The 15,754-nt window shown below is 33.8% G+C and overlaps 1 long non-coding RNA gene across 6 annotated transcripts in view; it reads left to right on the forward strand.

The window, feature by feature from the left end:
* Positions 3,092–15,754, forward strand: part of LOC107643418 — a 16,453-nt gene continuing 3,790 nt past the window's right edge. The window contains exons 1-10 of one of the 6 annotated variants that reach the window (XR_002362733.1): positions 3,097–3,402; positions 3,505–3,553; positions 3,689–3,889; positions 4,217–4,327; positions 5,110–5,262; positions 7,795–8,035; positions 8,127–8,339; positions 8,605–8,697; positions 9,218–9,319; positions 9,422–10,135. This is a non-coding gene — a long non-coding RNA (uncharacterized LOC107643418). Of the gene's footprint in view, positions 3,403–3,504; positions 3,554–3,688; positions 3,890–4,216; positions 4,328–5,109; positions 5,263–7,794; positions 8,036–8,126; positions 8,340–8,604; positions 8,698–9,217; positions 9,320–9,421; positions 10,136–15,754 lie in introns of all 6 variants that reach the window. The other 5 variants (XR_001620848.2, XR_002362734.1, XR_001620851.2 and 2 more) reach the window with 5 other exon arrangements.

A 15,754-nucleotide genomic window follows, 5' to 3' on the forward strand; every position in this document is an offset into this window, starting at 1 on the left:
AATACTTCTAGTTAATTGCTAGACTCTTGCTTATGAGAACAAATCTCCCAACCTCGGCTTGGGGGCATGCTATTTTACATGCTGCAACACTTATTCGTCTAAGGCTAACAAGTTACCATCAATTCTCTCCTCTACAATTAGCTTTTGGCCAGTAGTCAAATGTTTCCCATTTGAGAATTTTTTGCTGTGCGATATATGCTGCAATTGTCCCACCTTCTCGTACCAAAATGAGACCCCAAAGAAAATTGAGGATATATATTGGATATGATTCTCCCTCAATAGTGAGGTATCTTGAGATACAAACTGGAGATGTCTTTAAAGTCTGATTTCCAGATTGTCATTTTGATGAATTAAAATTTTCAACATTAGGGGGAGAGAATAAGCTTCCTAAAAAGGAACTTAATTGAAATGCATCATCCTTGATACATTTAGATCCTCAAGTAGGGTAATGTGAACTAGAAGTTCAAAAGATTATACATTTGCAAAGAATAGCAAATGAATTGCCTGATGCACTTTCTGATACAAAAAGGATCACTAAATCCTATATACCATTTGAAAATGTTCCAATTTGAATTGATATCCCAATTGGACAAATGGCCATTGAAACAAATTCGCATCAGAAGCGTGGTAGGCCTGTCGGTTCCAAAGACAAAAATCCTCGAAAAAGAAAAGAGGTAACTACTATTCCTATTGAAAAGATAAAGACATCGTAAAGACACCTGCAGATGTCTAAAATTCTGATATATTTTTTATGCCAGAATACGTTCAGGTACCTGAAAATTGTGAAAATGACGAGATCTCAATAAATTATGTCTTTATAGGAGAAAAATGGGACCGAAATAAGACAATTTTCAATGAAATATTTGAATATAATATGGCATTAAATATCATGCATGAAAGTAAGAATCTTGAGCCAAGAACAGTCGAAGAATGTTGACAAAGGAATTATTGGCCAAAATGGGAAGAAGCTATGAAGGCTGAGTTAGACTCACTTGCAAAACGTGAAGTCTTTGGACCTATAGTCCGTATACCAGAAGATGTAAAACCTGTTGGATATAGATGGGTATTTGTGAGAAAATGAAATGAAAAAAATAAAGTTGTATGCTACAAAGCTCGATTTGTGGTGCAAGGTTTTTCATAAAGGTCTGGTATAGATTATGAAGAAACAGATTTGCCTGTAATAGATGCAATAACATTGCTTTATTTGGTCAATTTATCCGCATATCATAAACTACATATGCATTTAATAGATGTGGTAACATCCTACTTATATGGATCATTAGATCGTGATATCTATATAAAAGTCCCTGAAGGATTAAAGATATTTAAATCATCCAATGAATATTCACAGGGGTTATACTCAGTCAAAGATGATCTTTATATGGTCTAAAGCAATCTGAACGAATGTGGTATAATTGTCTTACTAAGTATCTGACCAAAAATAGATTCAAGAATGATGATATCTGCCCATGTGTTTTCATAAAGAAATATGCATCTGGATTCATTATAATTGCTATGTATGTTAATGATTTAAATATCATTGGAACCTTTGAAGAGATTCCAACAACTATAAAAGCTCTAAATGAAGAGTTTGAGATGAAAGATCTTGAAAAGGCTAAATTTTGTCTTGGCCTGCAGATCGAAGATACAAAAATGGAATCTTTATTCATCTAACAACGTACACAAAAAAGATCTTGAAGAGATTTTATATGGATAAGTCATATCCATTAAGTATCCTAATGATCGTAAGGTTTTTGGATGTGAAAAATGATCAATTCTGTCCTAAAAACAAAATGAAGATATCCTTGATCCTGAAGTACCATATCTCAGTGCCATTGGGGCACTAATGTATCTTACTAATAATACACGACCCGAAATATCATTTGCCGCGAATTTACTAGCAAGGTATAGTTCCACTCCAACCAGAAGACATTAGAATGGAATCAAACAAATCTTTCGATATCTTCATGGAACAGTTGATATAGGATTATTTTATCCATATGGATCTAAGTCACAACTAGTTGGCTATGCAAATATAAGATACTTTTCTGATCCACACAAAGGGAGATCTCAAATAGGATACGTATTCAAATATGTTGGTACAACTATATCATGAAGGTCCACGAAACAGACGATTGCAGCAACATCCTCTAATCATGCTGAAATACTGGCGATAAATGAAGCAAGTCACGAGTGTTTTTAGCTCAGGAGTTTGATCCAATATATTCTGTCATCATGTGGATTAATTGATCATAAGATAGCTTCAACTATTCTGTTTAAAGATAATACAGCATGTATTACACAACATAAATGTGGATATATCAAAGGTAATAGAACAAAGCATATTTCTCCCAAATTCTTCTTCACTCATGATCTTCAAAATCAAGGAACAATTGATGTCTAACAGATCCGCTCAAACGATAATTTGGCAGATTTATTTACAAAGTTACTTCCAAAATCTTTCTTTGAAAGGTTGGGATGCACCGATTTCGAGATATTAAATAATGGTGACAAAAGGAGGAGGGTGTACTCTTTTTCCTTTAGTCAGGTTTTTTTTCATTGGGTTTTTCTTGACAAAGTTTTTAATGAGGCAGTCCCCATCACAAAGGATATTGTACTATTTTTCCTTTACTAAAGTTTTTTTTCCCATTGGTTTTTCTTTAGTAAGGTTTTAATGAGTTATAATCCTAAATGGGTATCCAAGGGGGAGTGTTGTGATAAGATCAGAACGGATGCCCATTAATATGGGTAGCTAATTTTATTTTTCAACACTGAAGGGCTCAGCTTCTCAAGGCAACCCAAAGTTAATGAAGTTGAAAATATAAACTTCACACACCTAAAAATAGAGAAGCGATATGAGAAATAATACACATAATAAAATATAAAAATATTTTTCTCTCTCTGTACGTGCAATATATATAATATATATGAATAATCTCTATTATAATGAGATAATAATATTGGTGAATATTAATATTAGCACTACAAAAAAAAAGAGATTAAAATGCCATTTATATTATGGAGGTTTTGAAAACCTGCCATAATATTTGGATATTGTGGTGTTTTTTGTTGCTGCCGTTAAGTGATTTGTTCTTAGTGGCGATTTGGATCATTACAGCGGTTCCAACCCGTCGTTATCTCCCATATATATAAAAGCCCAATTCGGCAATTCTATCCCTAATTTCGGAAACACTAGGTCGTTGCTGAAGACGCGTGCGTACACTACTGCTTCCATTGTGTGGCGATCTCTGATCCTATGCGTTCCCTGACGATCTCCTCCGGTGGCATCTCCTCCTCTGGCGACGATCTCCTCCGGTCGGTCTCCTCTAGCTTCTTGCTGTCCTCCTTCTCTGCCAAAATTCTCAGTGCCTCCCTTTCATTCTCCCTTTCCTTCCATTGATGGTACTTCTCTCTCTCTCTCTCTCTATCTCTCTTTCTTTTTGGGTTCGCTTCTCACTCAAAAATTTGTTGTAATGGTGAAAATGTAATGTGAATTTTGATAAGGACAATGTTTGATGATGGAAACCTAGTGCAGGAGAATAGCTTCATATATGTGAGTGTTATTTCTTCTTTTTCCAGCTTCAGTTTGTAAATTATAGCTTAAATTATAGCTTAGATCTTTATAGAACTAATTAACTTGAGTTGATAATAATAATTACTAGTCTCTATGTTCCTGTCACAAATGCAGTTCAAATTTCTACATTAATTATTACTCTTTCTTTGCTATATCATGTAATTTAAGCGCTGGTGGAGTGGAGGATTTGGATATGAACTGTGAATTGGGATCTTAGATCAGAAGCAACTTATTTACCTGCAGAAGCTCAATACTAGCTGGTGAAATCCAACTTGATGCTAACTGCAGTATTGATTTGAACCTAGATTTCAATAGGTATTTTTATTTACTCCTTTTTATTGTTTTCTCCATTTGTTCACTGCTTATTATCAGAGATTTTCTTTATTTAGTCTTTTTCTTTAAGTTGTTGCTTATTAAGATGGAATAAGATTTGATGGTTGTTACTGTTGTTGTCATATATTGATTTCTAATATTGATTTTTGTGTTCAAAATTTCAGATGCTTTGAATTTAATTTAGCTATCAAATTTAATTTTATTAAGAAAATTGCTTAATCTGTATCTGATTTCTGCTGCTGTTCTCATTCACTCAGAGTTTATTAGTGTTTTCATATGTGATGTTGATATCTTTATTCTTTTTGGCAGGGTTCTTCCTAGTAGAAATCTCCAACCTGTAGTATATAGGCTATACTTGGAACTCCTCAAATGACATGCTTTTGAACTTAAATCTCAGATAAAAAGGTCTCATTATCAAAAGTAAGCTTCAGTCTATATAACATTTATCTCTTTCAGAAAATTAGTTAGTATAGCTAATGTATACATGCCAATTAGATTTCTTTACTTTTAAGTCTTTTGGCCGTTCCTTATAAAGATTGAAATTTTAGATATAAACTATTAATAATTATGTGTTGGTAATGTCCAGTTAATTGATTATACGACCAAGTCAATCTTATCTCTTAGTCATGTTGTTGAACCGTTATAAATTTCTATTTTACCCTTATGACAATGTAACATCAGCATTCTAGTGTTCACTGGTGGTTAATCAGAGGTATGATTTGGAAATTGTTATATTATCCTGCATCTATAGCTTTATAATTATATTCATGATTAATTATATTTCTTGCACATATTGGATGCTATTTCCAACTTCCAATAGATACTTCTTGATGCAATTTTTTGTTCAGAACTTCAGATATGCAACTGATTATCAAGCAAGAAATAAATTTAAAAAAAAAAGAAAACAAAAAATCCAAATGGTATTGTTCTACTCAATGACAGTGAACAATTATATTTACACAGTCCTTGGAATTTCAGAATTAGTATAGTTACTCCACACAGTTTTATATTAAATTAGTTTGTATAGATATAAATTGCACCGAAAATGAATTATCAATATGCAGAAGGAGTGTATCTTTTTTTGCACATCATGAAAATTAGTAGAAGCAGCGACTTTTATTTTTAAATTAGCTTTGTTATTCAAATTATTCTACTGTGCCATGCTTATTCTCAATCTTGTTTATTTTTTCTTATATTTGCAGCATAAAGATTTTTGTTCCAGTGACTGTGGTGGCACTCCTGATTTTGATTCCAGCAAATGTGTCAAGTGGGACATTGTTTTTCTTACAAAAAGAATTGGTAGTGAGCGACATTGATAAACTCTCAATATCGAATGTTTCTCCTAAATCCACAAGGTATGGTTACTATTTTAATTACAGATATATTACATATTGCTGGTACTATGATTTAGTACTAATGCAGTTACTTGTTTGTTTCAGATTTTTTGTTCACATAGCATTAGAATACCTGTTCACAGCATGGATTTGTTTCCTGCTTTAAATTTGACCCCTCCCCCCCCTCTAAATCTTACGCTTAATTTAGCAGTGACTATATGTACCTCCTCACAATCCTTCATCATTCAATGCTTTGTGTATTTGTTCGATGTTAATTCTCTCATTCTTAAATTAGGTCTTATATTTGTTTCTCCTTTGTTCTAGCTGATTGGATTTGTTATTGATCAAGGCTTAGTTGCCTTAATTGGATTTGTGTTCTTGTAGTTTAATTGGTAACCTATAAAATGAAAGATGCTTAATAAGGTAATAGCTTTATGTTCTTTCATCTGTTAATATATAAATTATATTATACACTCCACTTTTGATGCTAAATTTAATTTGTCTAATTTTAAATTTGTCCAATTTCTTCTTGTTAAGAACTCCCAATCCCAATTTGTTTTGTTCTCTGTGTTTTTCTTCATGATCATTTATGTCAATGTCATCTATACAAGAATAATTAAGAACAACTCAGATTGTATATAAAAATTCTATAAATACAGACTCATGCCTTAGATAATGTAAATATTGATATCTATATTTAGATCAAAATCATCTTCATCAGCAGTCAGGTTATCATTATTAGCTGCCTCAGAAGGAAAATTCGCATTCGAAAAGATCACTGAAAGTTCCTGAATAGTTTAATAAAGTTTATTTTCATGCTAAGTTATATAAGTTACTTTGCAGTTTGCACGTCTCTCTTTATATTATTAATTTTATCATCATGGACAATATGGTCACTTTATTTTTAATTTTATGACTTCCGATTAATTTTAAAATATATAATGTCAGTTAGGCCAATATGTTATATACATGAGCATGCTTATGTGAACCACCTAGCTAGCTTCCTTAGGATTTTGTGTACAATAATTATATTTAATTTAATTTATTAGGTATATATATATATATATACTAAATAAAAAGTTAGGACTCTATATATAATGAATTATATTTTTATAAATGTTGTATTAATTAATTCTTATTGTTCAAATCCTTTAATAATATAATTTGATATTAATCCTAAATTATTAAAAATACGACATTCATATATTTTTAGTTGATTATACATACACACATGATGTATAGATATTGATCGTACATGATATATATATATATATATATCATTCTAGTTCACCACATGCATGCTGATTATTTAAAATTTTGAATGTTTAATTTTGATCATTTTAATATATATATATATGTCATTCTAGTTGACCACATGCATGCTGATTATTTAAAATTTTGAATGTTTAATTTTGATCATTTTAATAAATCTGTTGGTGATAATTTTTTATGTGAAACAAGTTTTAGATTTTCTTCAACTCTTGCTGCTAGCTACTTTACTTTGAAAACTTCAAATTTTAATATTTGTTTTGAAAGAGGTAATTATAATTTTTTTATATTTTTTTAAATATTATTTAAGTAAGTTTTTAATATCTAATTTGCATATAAAAGAATAAATTTTTAGCCTTTAGAATAAATATAGATTTTTAATGAATAGATTTTTTAAAATTCCTATTTGTAGTCCCTCTTAGTCATATCAATCGATAAGTCATGGATTGGAAAACCACGAACCACGCATGAGTATAAAGATGGTTTAAACAAGTTTTTGGATTTTGCTTTTGAGTATCGATCTCTCGCGGGTCGTCAGATTAAATGCCCTTGTCCGGTATGTAATATTCTCAACTGTAATATTCTCCGGCCACCTATCACACCATTTCTTTCACTCCTCTTCCTTTCTAAATTTCACTATCTTCCAATTTACATGTCTTTGTTCAGATTTTTCTCTAAATAATGTTCCTGCCACTACTGCTTCCCTTCTACTTCTACTTCTACTTCTACACCACAATGCCTCACAGCTGTTCCTCTTTCCTTCCAAAACACTTAAGAGAGTGAAATATTTCCTAACCACTGTATTTTATTTTAGTATTTAGTAGACCTTATTTTATTGAGTTATTATCTGAAGAGTATATATATTCTAATCAATCGTAGCATCTTATCTCGCTTAGCAATAATCATTTTCTGCTCTAACTTTTTCTTTGAATATTTGGTCGAAATTATGTTTCTTATTTACCTTATTATATTATTATATTTAATCAAATTATTCTTTTTTTTAAATTTTATATTCTTACATTTTATCCAACTTGTTCTTTTTCTTAAATATTATAGTATTTTCTTGTTTTAATAATGATATTTATCTTGCAGTGGATACTACTAATATTAGCCTATTTTCACCTTGATTCGGAATTCTGATGTATAATATATAGTATTATATATGTAGCTGTTACATTATACCCTACACAAGAATCAATCTTTTATAATATATATCTATCATCATATGTTTTATTCTTTAGTCGCTCAATTACTCATTTATTTATATTTATTTATCTATTTTAGATGAATATGAAGATAGTACACGCCTTTATTTATTAGTGAAGGATGTGCATAAATTACCAGAAGTTTTGCGCATAGTTGTCAATTTTGATAGACAGCGTGCAGCAATAGGAGAAGCAGCCGGACTCCTTGCAGGAGTTTGTGGACAATTGGCCACTGATTGTGTAGCATTTTCAATCAGTTTTGATAAGTGATCAGACATTCCAGAGAGCTTTTCTGAAAATCAATTTAATATTTTTTCCAAGTAAGAAGATTACTTAAACTCTAAAGCTTATTTCTTTGTCATTATTTAGTTATATTGTTAGTTAATATATATTCTTTGTTCCATATTAAAGGTTCGATTTTGCTTCAAAGTGTGTGATAGCTTGGCCAAACAATTTCTGCTCCAATCGCTTGGCGAAAAATGGAGGGAACATAGGATAAAGCTTTGGAATGAGTTTTATGATCTAAGATTGAGTAAAACTGAGATCATAAATAGTACACCAGAAGATATTGCTCTTGATCAATAGGCTTTATTCGTAGAATATCGTTTGAAACTTGAAACTCAAGTAAGTACTTACTCTCCTAGTTAAATGTTGTCCCACTAAAAAGCCTTATATAGTTTGCTGCTGTAAATAGGATATTGAATTCATATGGAATGTTGTGAAAGGTCTTTATATAAAGTTGGTAATAAAAAACCTTTATTCATAGTTTGCTTCCTGCTCATATTTTATTTTATATAGAGTTGGTAATGAACCAGCGATATGTTGAAGGTATGTTATATGTTGAATGCATGTTTGACTCTATTTAATTGTGTCCAAATTTATCTTGCAGAATCTTTGTAAGAGGAATCAAGAAATTTGGCAAAAATAAATAATTTCTCATACTTCAGGTGCTAAATCAATTGCAAGAAGAAGGGCTGAATTGGTAATCATTTCTATGGTTTTGTTTGAATTGGCTGAGAACTGCTATTCTCTAATGCATGATATTGTGTCCTGTATATTATTTTATTATTAAACTAATGCAGATGTTTGACAAGATCCTTTTATTTGCATAACTAATAATATTTTAAGAAAAGGATAAATATGGTCCACTTCTCCAACTAGAAGCCTTTCGAGAGTAATAAGCAGAAATGTCTTTAAGCATTGCAATTTCAAAATCATTCTCATAGTGATCTATTTGCCCTATCCCAATTTCAACAAATATATCTAATATATTCTTTAATAAAGCCTGATCAATGTGCTCCTTTCACGTTTTTTATTAATCTTTAAACAGATAAGGGTTAGTTATCAAAATTTGTAAGCACTGAATGCATAGGAGTCATTTATGTTAGCACCCAATGCATCTCAGTTATTATATTGTTATTGTTAGTTACTTAATTTTATGCATATCTTTTCTTAAATGATATATTTCTTGATTGAGTCTTTCTACTAATCTTGAATTTTAGACAGAAGAGACGGAAAAAGAAGTTAGTAGGGTTCAAATATGGGACATCACTCACAAAAAAATAGATGAAAGTTATATTAATGAAAAGGCTAAAAAAATAGCGGTAAGACTAAAGTGCAATAAATAACTTGTTTGTATTTTTTTCTTTCTTTTTTTATAAGATAATACTATGTTTGATTCTTTCTCTTTCTTTTTATATATGTAGGAAAAGATTGAAGCAAATAATAGTCAACAAGCGGTAGAATCAACCGTTAATTCTCCTCTTGATGCTCTTGGAGTAGTTCTTGGGAATTAAAGAGCACCCTGGTCGTGTTCGTGGTTTAGACATGGGAGCTGTTCCAACAGTTGCTTTCAAGAACAACATTACAAGGATTAATCAGATGAATTTAGGTCCTTCAAATGATGCTGGCACATCATCTACTTGTGGTCTAAATGTGCAAGAAGAGTTGGACACCGTTAAATCGCAATTGTAAGCGCTAGTCTCCTATATTGCTTCTAAGAAAGGAGGTAAAATTTCAGTGAAATTGGCTGGAATGTTCCCTACTCAACAAATTTCACATGTACAAATACAATTTATGTTCTTAATACCTTATTCCATGTGTAATATTTTGACTCTTAAGAAGGAAATGCTTATATTTGTTAGATTTTCAACAATGTAAAAGAATAATAGTCTAACATATAGAATTATTATACAAGGGAGCATGAGATTTTGCAGATTTTTTAGGCTTTTTTTAATTTTAATTGTGTTTTGGTCTGCTGTGTTGAATTTCTGTTAAATCCATTTTGTTACGGTTGAAGGTATTGAGGGGACATAGAAAATTATATACTAGTGTTGTAAGTTGTAAGTTGCAACCATATCCTTGCATTGGAATATTGATAAAGAAAATTGGCTCAGCATTTTGGTGGATATTATTGCCAGGTGATGAGACGCAGAAGCTGGTGAATTAAAAATTATTAAAATAGTTACGTTGCAAGTATAGTTCTTAACTCACCGAAAATCTGCCTATCAATTTAGAAATATGTCACAGAGAATTAAATTAAAAATTACTTTTAATCAACTCCCCATCAAGTAAGGAAACTACTCATGCATTGTAAATAAAGAATCCATAGCACATAATAGAGAATTAAAAGAAGACATAATTATTGGAATTGAAATTGAATTAAAAAGAAATAGTCCTTGCATTAATTAATCATAAAAGTATTCAAATAACAAAATTGAACAAAACAGGGAACATGGAAGAATGAAACCAAGTTAAGAAAACAAACTAGAATGATGAAGTCTTGATGGGGAAATAATTCTTCTCAATGTTCCAATGCTAAGACCAATTGAAAATTAAAATTCTAAAACCTAGAGAGAAAAACCTAAGAGAGTAAAACTAGATCTGAAATTGTCTCTGAATGAATGTGTTAATTGTTTCTGCATGTTCTCTGACTCTAGTCTGCTGTTCCGGGCCGAAAACTGGGTCGAAATAGGGCCCAAAATTTCCCCCAACGAATTCTGCAGATTATGCAGATCGCACATGTCACGCGATCGCGTCATCCATGCGGACACGTCATTCGCGCTTTTCCTCGCCACGCGTTCGCGTCGTCCACGCTACCGCGTCGCCAGAACTTTTACAATTCGCGCGGCCGCGTGAGCCATGCGACCGCGTCACTGCGATTTGCTCTCCTTCGCGCGGTCGCGTGAACCATGCGACCGCGTCACTTCTCACTGGTTATCTCCTCAAATTCTTGTGTTTCTTCCATTTTTGCTAGCTTCCTTTCCAATCTCCAACTCATTCATGCCCTATAAAATTTGAAACACTTAACACACAGATCACGGCATCGAATGGAATAAAAGAGAATTAAAAATAAATAATTAAAGTCTCTAGGAAGCAGTTTTCAAACATGTAATAAATTCAGGAAGGAAATCTAAATGCATGCTAATTTAATGAATAAGTGGGTAAGGATCATGATAAAACCACACAATTAAACACAATATAAACCATAAAGTAGTGGTTTATCAACCTCCCCACACTTAAACATTAGCATGTCCTCATGCTTAATTGAAGGAGATAAGGAAATAAGTATGAACATGTAGAAACTCATGAAATGCAGTGCAAACCTACACATATATAAATAAATGCAACTATATGATTCTTGTCCACTTAATCAAATGTAAATAAGCTCTTCAAAACAATTACAAATCAAATTCCACTAATTTTATCATTACACAATAAAACAGATAAAAGTGCAAGAAAATAGCTCGTGAAAGCAGGGAACATGAAAATTCAAGCATTGAACCCTCACTGATAATGTATGTATGCTCTGATCTCTAGTGTATAGGGTGGTCACTCTATCCTTCTCTAATCATACTTTCTAACTTTTGTTCTTCTCCTAACTAATCAACAATAGTTAATATACCAATGCAAACATCATGAGGTCTTTTCAAGGTTGTAATGGGGCTAAGGTATAGGCAAGGGTGTATATTTGGTCAAGTGAGCTAATAAATTGAATCTTTAATTAACCCAAGCTCTAATATAACTTGTACACACTTAATGTCATCTTTAAAGTTCATACCTAGCTACCCAGAATTCCCTTTTTCAATCATACTCATGTATCAACTTATTTTTTTTGGTTCTATCATATGTGCATTGATCTTCGAATTCTGAATTCAACATTGGGGTAATTTTATCCCCTTATTTATTGATTTTTCATAATTTTTTCAATATAAATAAAGCTTGTCAATGCACATAGATTTTTAATTCTTATATTTTCACATGAGTAGGTATCCAAATTCCCTTTAAATTTTCATGACACATTCCCTTAACAACTTTTGTTCCCACAATTTCCCATACTTAACTAGCACACACAATTCTATCTTAAGCTAACTAAAGATTCAATTTGGGATATACGATTATTTTTCGGCTTAAGGTTAGTAATGTGGTAAAATATCGAACAAATGGGAATTAAAGGCTCAAAGTGGTTAACAAAGGTAATTGAAAAGGGTAGGCTTAATTTGGATGAGTGAGTTTAAACAAATAATGGCCTCAATCATGTGCAAGCACGCAAATATAATAACTATTGAACATATAAGATAAAACAAAATATAGATTACAATCATAGAGAAGTAAACACACAAGAACGAAATAATTATGGTTAAATAATGTAACCATTCATAAAGGCTCAAATCTTTCACAAGTTGTGTGTTCTTTAACTCAAATATCATGTTCCAAATACAACTCAAGCAAATTTATCATAAAAATTTTGAAAAATTAGTGAAGAAGTTGGAGTAGAACTCAACTACCCAAGAAAGATTGACCTGCCTCCGGCTGTCTCCGTAGGAAACCCATTGTCTTCGCTCAAGTTGCGGCTCAACAAAGGTGGCAATATTGGACGGGAGGATAAGAAGGTATTCATTGTTATAATTCTTTTCTGCCATGATAGGGAACATCTGCTCACAGTAGCAATTGGAAAATCGCGCAGTGTCCTTTGCTGGAAAGGCTTTCTCCTTTTCATCAACTTTTATTATCCGCTTAACTCTTTTTGTTGAGGGCTTGACGGTGGTTGAAGAAGGCTCTGCCACTAATGCTCTTTTAGTTCCTCTTCTTGCTGGTGGTTTGGAAGTTGCTTTCTCCTTTCCTTTCTTGGTGGCCATCCTGAAAGAAGGGAAGAGAAAGAAAATTAAATTTAAGGAGACATACAGCAGGGAAGGAAACGAAAAAGAGGGTGAATGATGCACAGCAAAATGTAGATGACATTAACACATGCTCTCGAGTACATATGAAAAGCCATTAATGGAAAATAGCTAGTGCAGATAAAAACAAGTGAATGCAAGGTGTTTATTGGCATGCTGGCAAAGGGCATGAGTAGCATAGACCAAGCATTACTTCGTAACAAACCATCACGTTTGTATTGACAATTGAATTTAATTAATAAAATAATAAGGAGAATTTGTGAAAAGCAAGCATTGAATAGTAGAATAAAGTAATGTAGAAAAGTGCATAGGGCTATATAGGCTTTTTCACAAACACATGGCATGCATGGTAAGTAAGATATAAAAAGTATGAAATTGAACATGCAAGTAATCCTCTTAAAAATAATAATAATTGTCAAATAAATTGTAACAAGTCACAAGCATATAATGAGGGATAATGACTCAAAAATTTTCTAGCACCATGTAAAAAGGGAAAAAAGAAAATGAAATACAAAAGTGAAAAGAAAAAGGAAGGAAAAAGAAAATAAAAATGTATATAATATCATAAGAATGATGGAAAAGAGAAGAAGGAAGAAGAAGGTAAAACCTTGTTAATGGTGGTGAGAAAGATAGAGAGTGAAAGGTGAGATAGAAGGGGGAAGGAAGAAATAAGGAGGGAAAAGAAAAATTAGGATTTGGGGGAGAGAAAGATAAGATAATTTGGCAATTTAGGTTGAGCCGTGCGGCGCATGCGACGCGGCCGCGTGGGGCACGCGTTCGCATGGGTGCGCGTCAGGTAAGGGGACGCGATCGCGTCAGTCACGCGGTCGCGTGATCCGTGTTACGCTGCTGGCGCGAGTGCAGCCTCGCTCCAGCACAACTCTCTGTTCGATTTATTTTAATTACCAAATTAGTGTGACGCGATCGCGTGGGTCACGCGATCGCATGAGTGTGCGTTATAAAATGGGTGACGCGGCCGCGTCGGCGACGCGGTCGCGTGAAAAGGATTGTGCTTCCAACACCAATCCAGCACTACTCTTGCACAATATCTCAGTGTGCACCCTTTTACGTCGAAAATTCAGGGCACGCGTTCGTGTGGGAGGCCAGGATTCCCATGCGATGCGAACGCGTCAGGGACGCGGTCGCGTGGGTCGATTTGTGCCATTGGCACGCCTCCAGCCGGACTCCAGCCGAACTCTCTATTCGTTTATTTGTTTTCTCCACCCCCTTTGCGACGCGGACGCATCGCTGATGCGATCGCGTCGCGCGACGAAAAACCCTTTTTTTTTTTTGGAAATATAAAGACATGTAAATGAAAGAGCACGAAAGCACTAATAAAGAGAAGAGTTATTAAAGAAGAAAAACTAAAAGTGAAGAAAAGAACGATCATACCGCGGTGGGTTGTCTCCCACCAAGCACTTTGCTTTAACGTCCGTAAGTTGGACGCTCCACTAGCTCAATCGGCTGCTATGTGGGGATCTTCCAGGCGGAAGATCTCAAGCTCCTTATTTTTCTGCACCTTCTCACCATGGTATAGCTTCAGGCGTTGTCCATTAACCTTAATAAGTTCAGAGCTTGAAGGATGGCTTAGGTGATAAACTCCATACGGTTCAGCCTTCTCTACTCTGTATGGACCTTCCCATTTTGATCTCAACTTACCGGGCATGAGCCTTAGTCGAGATTTGTAAAGGAAGACAAAATCTCCAGGTTGAAACTCTTTCTTCTTGATGTTCTGATCATGCACAGCTTTCAGCTTTTCCTTGTAAATTCTGGAGTTCTCATAAGCTTCTAGGCGAAGGTTCTCCAGTTCCTGCAGTTGCAACTTCCTTTCAGCTCCGGCGTTCTCAATTCCCATGTTGCACTCCTTAACTGCCCAGAAGGCTCTGTGTTCTATTTCAACTGGGAGATGACAAGCTTTTCCATAAACCAAGCGGAAGGGACTCATACCAATGGACGTCTTGTATGCTGTTCTATATGCCCACAGTGCATCTTGTAGCCTGGTGCTCCAGTCTTTTCTGTGAGGCTTTACTATCTTTTGCAAGATACGCTTAACTTCTCTGTTTGATACCTCGGCTTGCCCATTAGTTTGGGGATGGTAAGCTGTTGTAACTTTATGGATTATCCCATGCTTCTTCATCAATCCTGTTAGTCTTCTGTTACAAAAATGGGTGCCTTGATCGCTTACGATTGCTCGTGGTGATCCAAAGCGACATATAATATGGTTTCTCACAAAGGAAACAACAGTGTTAGCATCATCAGTGCGGGTAGGAATTGTTTCTACCCATTTGGAAATATAATCCACAGCTAACAATATATAAAAATATCCATTAGAATTTAGAAATGGACCCATGAAGTCAATGCCCCAAACATCAAAAATTTCACAGAAGAGCATATATTGTTGAGGCATCTCATCCCTCCTAGATATATTACCAAATTTCTGGCATTCAAGGCGACTCAAGTGGTCTGCTACTAAATTCTGATTACCACTCCTATCCTTTATTTCTAAATCAAATTCTTGTAACAGCAGTATCCAACGTATAAGTCTTGGTTTGGATTCCTTTTTAGCTAATAGATACTTTACAGCTGCATGGTCCGAATACACTACTACTCTAGTACCAAGTAAATAGGCTCGGAATTTATCCAAAGCAAAAACAATAGCCAGAAGCTCTTTCTCAGTAGTAGTATAATTGGACTGGGCAGTGTCTAAAGTCTTAGACGCATAGGCAATAACAAAAGGATCCTTACCTTCGCGCTGAGCCAGCGTTGCTCCTACTGCATGGCTGGAAGCATCGCACATGATTTCAAACGGCTGACTCCAGTCTGGTCCTCTCACAATTGGGGCTTGAGTTAGAGCAGTCTTCA

This window comes from Arachis ipaensis, chromosome B05 (assembly GCF_000816755.2).
Source record: "Arachis ipaensis cultivar K30076 chromosome B05, Araip1.1, whole genome shotgun sequence".
NCBI classification, from domain to species: domain Eukaryota; kingdom Viridiplantae; phylum Streptophyta; class Magnoliopsida; order Fabales; family Fabaceae; genus Arachis; species Arachis ipaensis.